Here is a 12,065-nt window from a genome sequence, read left to right on the forward strand (position 1 = left end):
TTTATTGAAAAGCTTTATGTAGTTATTTTTATTCTCATTAACCTTCGAGGTTGATCAATATTGTATACACACAGTGTTTATTCGTGTAAATGTAATTCAGATGTGTCCAAGAAATATGTAATGTGTGTCAAACAAAGGACATATATTGTATAGGTGTCGTACACCGATTTAAAGAGTGTCGAAGCAAAATAAAATAAAATTAGGTAACTTGCCTGAGTTGTTTGACCATATCCTACATGCGGTGCATATTGTGGCATGTCTAATTTTTAGGTGTTTGTGTTTCATAGGTTGTCATAGAAAAGAGAGGGTATAATATATCTGAAAATCGACATGTTGACAAACAAAAATCATTTAAAAATATGCTATGTGAACTTTTGTAAAAAAAGGGGATTAAAATTGGAACCAGAAAGTTTAGGACTAAAGGTTTATTGAAATTTTTGGATGGACTAAAAGTGAAGGTCGATATATTTAGAGGAATCAAAAATATATTTAACTCTACAAAATATGTCTCTGTTGCTAGCTAAATATAACCATTTATCGTATATTGTCGTTGTTGAGTGTTACCGTTGAGAAATTGCCTTTTCCTCTGCCTAAGAAACACAGAACCGTTGAGGTTAAGATTGCTTGAAAGTTTAGAACAGAGGTAATGTTCTGTGAGAGGAAGAGGTAATGGTTGGTCATTACTAAAACGCACACACAACACAACTGCAAAGTTCCAAGTTCAAATACGGAAAAAGGTATCATCATAAAAATATCAGCATTGTCAATTGAGTTAGGATTTATCGACTCTGCCTATTTAACTAACTGCATAACCAACATTAGCCCTAGATATATCTCTAAACAGTTAACAATTGATAGTGACCGTAATCCATATGATGCTTAACAAAACCAGCCCCTAACACAAACAAAGTTCTTGTATGCACAACTCAACGTCAGGCCTGACCTACTAAACAAAGAAATTAGTAGTCATAAAATATAGAAGATTACGGTCACCATTCACTAATCTACACAAACTCCTATATCCACTGATCGTCAAGTGCGAGCTCTCTTGCTGCAAGCTGGACATTTGTATTGTTTGATATGCTTAGACCTCGCTGGAGTAATCTTCACGCATTTTCCATGAAACCACTTCTCACATATGTCGCAGCAAATCCAAAACTCATCAGTTGCATAGCTTTCTCCACATGCCCCACACGATGCATCACCATGTTCTTCCTCATCATCTTCCTCGTCTGCACCGAGACCATCCTCATCATCTTCATTTGATTGCACACTAGTAGAAAAATGACTTTTGGTTTAGAGATTCCACTACTGGTATGTGAATACCAGTAGTGAAATACATTTGACCAAAGGATTCCACTACTGATATTTTAATACCGGTAGTGAAAAGTTCATAGACAAGGGATTTCACTACTGGTTTTATTAAATCAGTAGTGAAAAGTAGACACGGTGGCAATGTTGTAATTACATTAAAATTTGTTTTAATTGGATTTCACTACCGTTTTGGTATTCACCCGTAGTGGAATCCCTATTAGTGTTCATTAATTAATTAATTTGTTCATTCCTCATTCTTTCATTCTTATCGTTCCCAATTCTTCTCCTACGCGAACGCGAGAACGTACACCACCATCGTCCCTAATTTCTTCATTCTCATTCTTCATCGTTCCCAAATTTCTTCCCAGTTTCTTCCCTAATTTCTTCCCAATTTCTCCCAAATCACAATCACAAGTTCTTCGTTTTCACCTAAAACTGTTCAAATTACTCGTTCAATCTTCAGATTCAAACTCGCGTGTGAGTAACGAAAGCACAAGATTCAGATTTTTCGTTCGATCTTCGTTTGATCTTCCTTCAGATTCAACCTTCTTCTTACCCTAAGTTATTCAATCTTCGTCTTCACCCTAAGATTAAGATTCGAATTCGTTCGTTTCAATCTAAGCTTCAGATTCAAACAACTCGTTTGTTCAAAGTAAGCTTCAAATTCTCCTCAAATTCTTCAATTAACCTTCAAAATCAACTTCAGGTTCAGTTTCTCACTTCGTTACTGTTGAATTTTTTACTTATTGTTCCAATTTTTTCATCATATGGTAGATTAATAAATTGGTAATTAGGTATATGAAAGTTATCTATTCATTTGTTATATGTTTTGATTGAGTATGAAGAATTAGGCATTTAAAATTTATGGGAATTAGGTATTTGAAATTTATACACTTTTTGTTGTATGTTTTGATTGAGTATAAAGAATTAGGTATTTCAAGCTTCTTATATGAACAGAGCTAATATTTGACAATATTCCATTAGCATCATCTAAAAGAATAAAATGATTAATTCCGTTAGTACCGAGCTTCTCAGTATCGCAGTAAATAGGCCTTAAATTCCTTTTCCAATTATCTAGCATCTAAGTTGGCTGTGGTGAACATATCTTAGTTGGGTGTGGTGAACATATTTGTTTCAAATAACTTATTTGGCCATTCTACAAGTCACTTAGTAGAGCACCCCTGTGGGTGTTGCAGTAAGGTTCTTTGTCTCAAAATATTTTCATAACCCTTGATGAATCTATCAATATATGGAGTCCCTAAAACATAACTTTATTCTGGTACGATGCAATAAGGTTCTTGCTTTCATTGATCCTATTTTTTTGTGATTGAGCAGGTACGATGTAGCTGTGTTGACATCTCTGATGACAGTGTCCTATCGGTCAATTCAATCACAAATTTCTTGTATGTTTTCTCGATCAATCGCTTCCACTTTCTATATTTCATTTGTTTAAGTTATGTTGTTCTTGTATTTTAATAGTCCTGACTTGTGACTATGATCCATTTGAAATCTTTAGCATGATTAATTATCAATACAATAGTTTCAATTGTTGCAAATTTTATATAGTTTCAAATTAGATGTTATTGAAGGGACGATTTGGTTGAGTTAGTCATTTTACATAGAGAACCCTGAAAATTTTGGTCATTTGTGTGCTTGTTATGTTTTGAGTTGTTTAACTAAATTTTGAAAATCGTTGCTCTCATCCATGTTGTTGCTTATTGGCTTATGTTGGTAGATTATCTAAAGGCAGGTTAGTGACCGTACAAACCACAATGTGACCTTAGCTTACCTATAGGCTCTATAGCTATTGAAGGAAAACATTTAACCTGGTTTTGTTACTTTTGGAAATGCTTCAAGTTTTAATGTTTTTTCTTCTTTTTTTTTTCTTTTTTGTGATAGTGTTATTAAATTGGAATCGAACTAGTGTTTGAGTTGTGTGCTTGGTTTGTTTAGTTAGGAAATTTTATTCACTACATGATTGCTTTTGTTTCTGGTTTTGTTGTCGGATTCACTGCTGTTTGGCACATGGCTTTGGTTACCCTTGTTGTTCCTATGATTGTTGTGGTTGAATGCATTCATACAACCCATACAACTACTTTGGCCAAGCTCTCTAGTAAGAGCCAGGAACCTCTTTCTCAAGCTAGCAACATTGTTGAACACGTACAGAATAAGAATAACACGTTGTTTCTCTTCAAAGTTATTAATTTAATAAAGCCATTGGGTGATTTTGTTAGGGAATTTTATTGTTGATATTGCAGACGGTTGTGCAAATCTGAGTCCCAAGCACTACAAGATTACTCTGAAGTAGAACAGGTATGCATATTTTTAAGACGATTTAATTTATTTTGGAGTTGTGCATACAATCATTATCATACTAAACTTGTAGTTTTGGCAAATAGGCATCTTTAGTATCCACTTTGTGTGTATAGTGAAAATCTTATGCCTGATGCCTTGGACTAATTCAAAGTGAAAATCTTGCAGTAGTAAAGTGAAAGGCTTCTTGTTTATTCTACAACATCTATCTGGCATGGCTGGTAGTTGCTAGTTCTTTGTATCAGATAACCTTTAGCTTTAAGCTTTTTGTTATTTGAGGTGTAAGGTGAAAGGCTTCTGTTACTGTTTTTTTAGTCTTGTATTTGCTTTGGCTAAGTTTCTTCTTGAATTATTTTTTTTTGGACAATCCTTCTTGAATCAATTGAAATGTTTATATTTTGAGGTGTTTTTGTGATGCTTTCAGGGATGATATAGTCAAATGAGCAGGAAAAAGAACTGGTACGCCAGTTATTTATTAGGATATAGTCTTGTCGCAACAATTGCTTCGTCTTTGGCATAGCTTCAGATTCCTGCATTTCAGCTAATGCATCAGCAAAATTGATAAGCAAACATTCCTGATAGAACCTGCAAAATTGATTAAGTGCTAGTCTAATATGTTGGAATTCTAATATGTTGGAATTCCTGCATTTTATATTTATGGATTTTCAACTTGGCCTATTTTACTTCCAGGTATAGGATTGATGTTGAGGTCTGCGATGGCAATGATTCAGCCAAGGAACTTCGCCTATGACAATCATGCAACTCTTCTGGAACACGATGATAGAGTCATGATGGCTGCTTGTGATGCATTTTGTGCCGTTCTCAAATAGCAAATTCGATGAAAGAGCTGCAGAGCGATCAATTGACTTCATGATTGGATGGTTAGTAGCTCACAAGCTCTCAGCACAATGGTTCAAGAATTTTCTTAAGAGACCTTAGACTTTCTAATATTTATATATATGTATCTTGTTACGATAAGTAATGTAACGAGATTTATAAAAGAATCATATATGAAGTAGTTACATGTGATTGTCTGCTTGGAATTAGACTTGGAATTAATTAGTGATAATGTTAAGTATTGACTTTTAATGTGTTGAATGTAACTTTGGGGTCTGTGATGAAATTTGGTCTTAAACATGTTACAAAACTACACCACTACTAATATGCAGGCACAGGAAGCTACAAAAAAACGAAAAAAAAATAAAAATAAAACTAACATACCACTACTGATATTTATAACAATCAGTAGTGAAAACTACACATACCACTACGGGTAAAAGTAATGACCCGTAGTGGAATCCTCAATTCTTAAAAAAAAAAACTGGAAACCATACATACCACTACGGGTATGCGTAAATACCCGTAGTGGAATCCCCAATTCTTAAAAAAAAAAAAAACTGAAAACCATACATACCACTACGGATATTGTAAATACCCGTAGTGGAATCTCATACATACCACTACGGGTATTTGTAAAAACCGACGTGGAATCCCCATAATTTTAAATAATAATTACAGAAGAAACTACACATACCACGACGGGTATAAAAATACCCGACGTGGAAAGTGTGCACTTACAATGTCGACTGCATTTACTACTGGCCGCAGCCAGTAGTGGAAAGTCTGTTTGACCAGTAGTTGTATCTCCTTTCTGCACTAGTGGCATTTGCATTGCCATTGGTTTTGAATACTTTGTCTGAGGTTCAGAACCTCGCTGCATTGTCAAACCAAAAATAATAACAACTTTAAATTGCTAAATATAAAACCAATCAGAAACAAAAACTTCTAGCTCTAAAAAGAGGGATATGTGGCTATATATCAACCAGGAACTGGATAATGTCAAAAGACTTTCTCGCTTCAAAGAGAGGGATTTAGATGCCCTGTGGTCAGGGTTTCATCGATATGCCACAGCCAGGCAAAGTAGACCATCGGATAACCAACTTTTAGGTAAGGTCGAACCGTACGAAAGTACCCAGGTTCAATCCTTAGTTGAAACAATCATTGGTTAGGCTTACTTATGTTTCGGCCGAACTCTAGATTACTACAGCCCTTTCACCCCAGGAACTGAAGAGTTAAAGACAAAAAAACATCAAATCAAAATTAGATGATTCACTTTTTGACTTTGTACCGAAGTCAAAATACCAAGTGAGAACATGAACCATCAATAGACTCGCTTTCTGACTTTGTAAATCAGAGTCAAAATACCGAGTCAATATCGGTCATTTAATCTTGATTGACAGGTGATTGACAGTCCAGATTGCTTGACTGTAGATTCCTCGACTGCAAGGAACTCAAATCGCTCAATTCTTTTTCACTTTTGATTCAAATGCTAGCATCTACAAAACAACATATTACACTACTGTAAAAAGCAATTGATTTCATTGCTAAAATACAAGAAGTTTATTATAGAAAAAGCGATTGATTTCATTGCTAAAGGCTATAAAACTAGCAAATTATTACTGTTAGTGGACAGCGGTTACTGGTTGGTTAGTGGTTAGTTTGATTTTGAAGCTTGCTTACCTTAGAGTTTGGTTTGGCTTTGGTACTGCTATTATCAGAAACTGACTTCTCCTTTCCTTGTTTCTTGGCCAACCCTGTAACAGCTTCAAAGATAGTTGGAAGATCATTTATCATATTAAATAGTCGCTTCCTGCAAAAAGATGATAAATACATATTACTAAATGATGAAAACTCAAATTAATTCCCACTGCACATGTGTACACGACATTCACATTCTCTCCGTCAATTTTCCTTTGACTTTTGTTCAATGTTATCAATAATAAATTGGAAAATACTACATTGTAAAATAGCACATAGCGTTGCAGTTTTCATAGCAGAGAAAAACCGCATATTTGGAAAAAATATACCTGTCAGCTTTATCGAATCTGAACCTAGCACCAAAATAAAAAGCCACAGAGAGTAACCAAGCATCGCTGTGTACAGCAACCAAAGAGAGCCAATCCTTTTCTTGCATCCTATCTCTAGCAAAGTTAGTACCTACCCAATGCAGGCTCTGGCAGCTCATGTGGCACTTCCGCAGCTGGCAGATTGACCTCCCACTGCTCACTCGGAAATCCATAAAGGCAAAGGTTTTCCTTTTCTGTATCAAAAAAATTCATGTAAACTGACTAATATATATCAACCAAAAATACAAAATACAATTAGAAATTTTGACTCAACTTCAATTCATCTTATACATCTATTTCTGAAGCTGTAAATGAACATTTCAATTTTTAAATTCTCAAACAACCTAGATCATTCCCTTCTATTGGGATTTTTTCACGCTCGCTGGGATTCAGCAAGCATATTAGAATATAAAATTAAGGAATATAATGGAGCTGTAGGATACTACATTTTAGCTCACTCACACTATTCACACTAAGATAAGCACGCACGCATATGACATATGCAACAACAGGAACAAAATTATTTTCTCATAAAGTAAGGTGGCAAACACTGTTATTAACTATATGGACATAAATCCGCCATAAAATGTCATGGCGCTGCCATTCTCTCAAATTGCGCATGGCAAGTGGTAAAAAAATCCGCCACGGTAGATATTTTTCGTTTGAACCTAAAACTACAAACATAGAGAAGACAAATAATAATATTGAAATTTTTCGTTTGCAAAGAGTTTTTGTCCGAGGTGATTTTACTCCTCGTCTTGCCCTCAGTTACGTTATTAATAAAATTTAGCAGTTCAAAATAATAATATATAATAGTCTTTGTGAGCTTAACTCAGTTAGTAGGGACATTGCATTATATGTGCATGAGCCCGGGTTCGAATTCAGGACACATTCACTTTTAAGGTGAATTTTCTAGACACTAGACTACCAAAATAATAATAATAATAATAATAATAATAATAATAATTTTTGCGAAATAAAATGTTACCTGGATCACACTGCTGGTAGAATTCTTCGACATCTGGAGAAGAACACAAAAAAAAAAAATTAATTTTTTTTTAAAAAATTTACACAACAAAAAATAAAGAGAAAAATTATAATTTTTTTTTTTTGATGAAAAAGGAAAAGGGCTTTGATTAAGGCAGCTCTGCGACCTTTGAAATCACGAAAGACTTCTTCGACAGTACGAAGATTGTAAGGAACATCTACTCCGTCCATGTAAGTGAAAGTGAATTTTTGTGGAGGGAAAAACTATTTGACCCTTTTTTTTTTCTTTCTTTTTTTGTCTCTCTGTGTGTTGTTGTTGAGAGTGTGAACTGTGCCGTAATGGGAATAAGAACAAGAAAGTACAATTTGTTTGAAATAGGACTGAAATTTAGACTTTTTTTTTTGTGTCCATTAATTTTAGACTAATTCTAATATGGACCAGTTGAGCAAATGTTCCATGATGCACAAGAATTATTTATCTTTGGATTGATCTTTCACCCACAACAATACTATACACTCTCCATACTTGACTGCTCTTCTAATACTTCTCTCTCCTCTCTATCATGTGAAACCATGATACTCCAAAACCAGCGAAGTATCATGTCCGATACGTACTAGTCCGATATTTTTCTGATACACGTATCGCAGAAATATCAACAATTAATATTATTCTTTTTTTAAAAAAAATATAACTGATATGTGTCGGATACTTCTCCGATAAACGTATCGGAAAAGTATCGAACAATTAATGTTCTTTGAGGATGAAAACGTAGGAAAGAAGATTGATACAATTCGTGTTTCCGCTCCAAATAGTAATATAATTGTCTATTTGATTTAAACTTGCTTCCGCACCACATAGTTAGGTTAATTAGTCTACAAACCCGTAAATAAATTATTTTTTTTTTAAATAGTTAAAGTTAGTAGTTAATTTTGTTTTAATCTCCGACAGACAAAACATTGACATATTTTTAATATTTTTGAAACATAATATTAACTTACACGGATTTAACATAATAAATACACATAATAATATATTATAGACAACATCTTAAACATGAAAGATTCGTAATCTTGACATTTAAATTAACATAAATTGGTCTTTAGACATTAAAACAAAACAATTTTTTTTAGGGATGAAAATATTTTAATTTTAATTTTAGGGACTAAAATCAAAACTCAGTATATTCATAATACCAAAGAAAAGTTGATCAAGAAGCTTCAACAAATGCATTAATCCGCTAAAAATGTACAAAACTTTTGGTTTTTATTTTTTTTTCTTGGCAAAAAATAAAATTTTAATAATGAATTGAACCCATATTTGTCATTTTAGATTTTTATATATTTTTAGGTGAATTTTTCAGTACATATTTTATTTAGACATGTACTGGTACATTATTAAAATGGATAATTCTGATAGATTCACAAATACGGAGTAGTGTTTATTAATTTTTAGACCTATTAAAATTATCCACTTCAGCTATGTACCAGCAATACATATCTAAATAAGATATGTACAAAAAAAATCTAAATAAATGTGTACCGGAGTGTTTTTAATTTTTTTATATAGAAAATTTTAAATCTTAAAAAAATATAAAATTGTTATGAATAATATGTAATGAATGCCCATTATGTGGTAGGTTTTCTTGTCCCCTAGTGTGTCCTATAAATGACACTCTTATTTCCATGTAAACACACACTTGTGAATAAGTCTATTCCTTTCTCTTATCCTTTTCTCTTCTTCTTCTCTATTCTTCCATATTATTGTTCATGCTTAGAAATAGTTTATAACACGTTATCAGCACGAATGATCTCACCAACTTAGACATGTAATTCTTGTTAATCTATTTTTAATATGTATATAAATTTTAATTTTTGTATCAATGATTATAGGCTATACTGTTGTAATTCCATCAATTGGAATCAGCGCCTTATGGATACATTTAATCACTACTAGTATTTTGTGAATTCATATATAATAAAGAATCACGAAAGATTCACAGATGATTTTGGAAGAATTCAAATTCTTCTAGATAGTTTATTGGTATAGCTTAAATCAATTGAATGTTGGCCACTCACACATGACTACGGGTAGATCTGAATCCAACACATATTAAGGGTTCGAAAATTACTCTGGAACCAGGGACGGACATAAGAGGGGGCAAGTAGGGGCTGAGGCCCTCCCCTCTTGTCATATTTTTTTTCTTTCATATACTTGTTCCTGATATATATGTACACATAAATTGATATTTGAGAGATGTGTTAAAAGATTAGTAACGACTGTTTGGCGCAAATCATGCACCCACAACATAGTAATTGTAATAATTTACTACTTTAAAATATTTTGATAATATGTATTAGACACTATTAAAGTCGAAATTCGATTTAGTTAGTTCTGATTGTTTGCTATAAGCAGTGGCGATTATGCCGTCTGGCAAGCCCGGCACATGCCTGGGCAGCCTTTTTTTTTTTTTTGTAATAATAAGAAACAAGAAAAAGTAAAAATAAAAGAAAGAAACACATTTCGTAAAGGTACCGTACGAAACATATTTAGTCTCTAATGTTTATTTTAGGTTTCAATTTGGTCCCTTATTTTTTAAAAGTTTCAAGTTGGTTCCTTATGTTATTGATCTCAACATAAGTTGGTCGTTTTCGTTAAATTTTGAGTTAATTTTTTCTAACTTTTTGTTAAATTTTGAGTTAATTTTTCTAAAACATTCACATAGTACTCTCCTAAGTGGTCTACGTACACAAATTCATTAGAAAAGTCGACGATTTAAACTAAAATTTGAGGAAAATGACCAACTTGAAACTTTTAAAAAATAAGGGACCAAATTGAAACCTAAAATAAACATAACAGATCAAATATGCAATTAATTCTAATTTTTAACAACCTAAAACCTTCTCGATCTATAATATTTGTTTGATGACTTGATGGTGTTTTGAATTTTAAAATTTGTTAAGTTGTTTTGACTGTATAAATAAGTAGTTTAATATAATTATATACGTCGATGTGGATTCAGTTTTCATTGTAGTCTCTTATTTAGTTGAGCCTTAATTATATTGGAAACATGACTATACTCTTGCATGTTATTTCTTGTTTAAAAATTTCTTCCAAAATTAAATATTGAAAAACAGAGTTTAAATATTTCTATATTCGAAATTTGGGTTGATAAAATTCCCTCCAAAAATTTGCCCAGGCTCCCTAACAATCCTGGAGTCGCCACTGGCTATAAGTGAGAGATTATTTTCTGCTATGAAGATTGTGAAAATTAGGTTGAGAAACAAGATAGAAAATGAATTTCAAACTAATTAATACAGATTCAGTTGTTGATGAATTTTATGATATAGAGCAATATCGTGTACAATTTAGATAAACAATGTAATGTATTTTTTATTTTTTATTGAATATATTTAAGTACTATTATAATTATGATTATGATTTATTTAATATTTATTATTTAATTATTCCGGCCCCCCGTTTTATAGATTCCTGGATCCGTCCCTGTCTGGAACTTAAAGTTATGTTACATAAACCTCCTTTTTCATTTCATTTTTGTTGCGTCCACTCTTTCTATTATAATTGATAATAATTCAATGTGTTAAACTAATACACACTTAAACAAAAAATATATATATAGAAGAATATATTTGTTTATGCTGTTATAGTTCTTAATTCAATATACCTAAACATATAAGCAGTGAACATATAACGATGCAATTTTTTTTATATGTCGTAAACATGTAATTATGTTTTTGTTTTTATAATTTATTTATTCCTTATATATTCAAGAAGAATATATTCATGCATCCCCGAAAGATTGCACAAAATATTATTATTATACAATTCCTGAAGACTGAAGAATTCAAAAGCAACTCATATTATTCTCTATGAATTCCTGAAGAATTCAAAAGGGTTAATCCCTGAAGGATTGATTAGAGAATTAATTTTATTGTTAAAATATATTATCTAGTTCCTGAAAAACATAGAAAACTCAATTTTTTTCCATCATGAATCCCGGAAGAATTCACTATTAAGTCTCACCGTCTATTATGATCTTAGTTCCGGAAGAACTTACGAATATCAATTTTATTATGAATTCCATAAGAATTCAATTGTCATATATGCCCTGATAAATTTTTATACGGTTCAATTGTCGTGTAGTGAGAATTATCGGCAATTGGCTGAACACTTAAGTTGGCAGTGCCAGGGTTGTAGGGAAGTCTCAAAGACACTTCTGTTAAATTAAACTAGGAATAAACCCGTGCGTTGCACGGGTTCGATTAAAATATATAATTAAAATATTTTTATAAATAAAAAATAATCATTGTGATAACTATAATCACATATAGTTAAATAATATATATTATTTTAAAATATGATTATGTTTAATATTAGTATATGAGTAAAAAAAAAAGTTGTTTAGAAATATTAGATTTTTTATTAATTTATATCGTAGTTTGTTTATATTTTAATGTAATAGATCTCTTATAATATTTCATAAGTTTGAAAGGATGTATCATTTTTTATTTTATTAGTGTAATCAT

General features: G+C 32.0%; 1 long non-coding RNA gene and 1 pseudogene across 1 annotated transcript; one reads left to right on the top strand and one right to left on the bottom strand.

The window, feature by feature from the left end:
* Positions 1-754: 754 nt before the first annotated feature.
* On the bottom strand, positions 755-7,752 carry LOC123921469 (annotated as a pseudogene).
* Positions 4,048-4,670, top strand: LOC123921471. Its single transcript, XR_006814088.1, has 2 exons — positions 4,048-4,086; positions 4,318-4,670. It is a non-coding gene; the product is annotated as an uncharacterized LOC123921471 (long non-coding RNA).
* Positions 7,753-12,065: the final 4,313 nt, after the last annotated feature.

This window comes from Trifolium pratense, linkage group LG4 (assembly GCF_020283565.1).
Source record: "Trifolium pratense cultivar HEN17-A07 linkage group LG4, ARS_RC_1.1, whole genome shotgun sequence".
In the NCBI taxonomy this organism is placed as follows: Eukaryota; Viridiplantae; Streptophyta; class Magnoliopsida; order Fabales; family Fabaceae; genus Trifolium; species Trifolium pratense.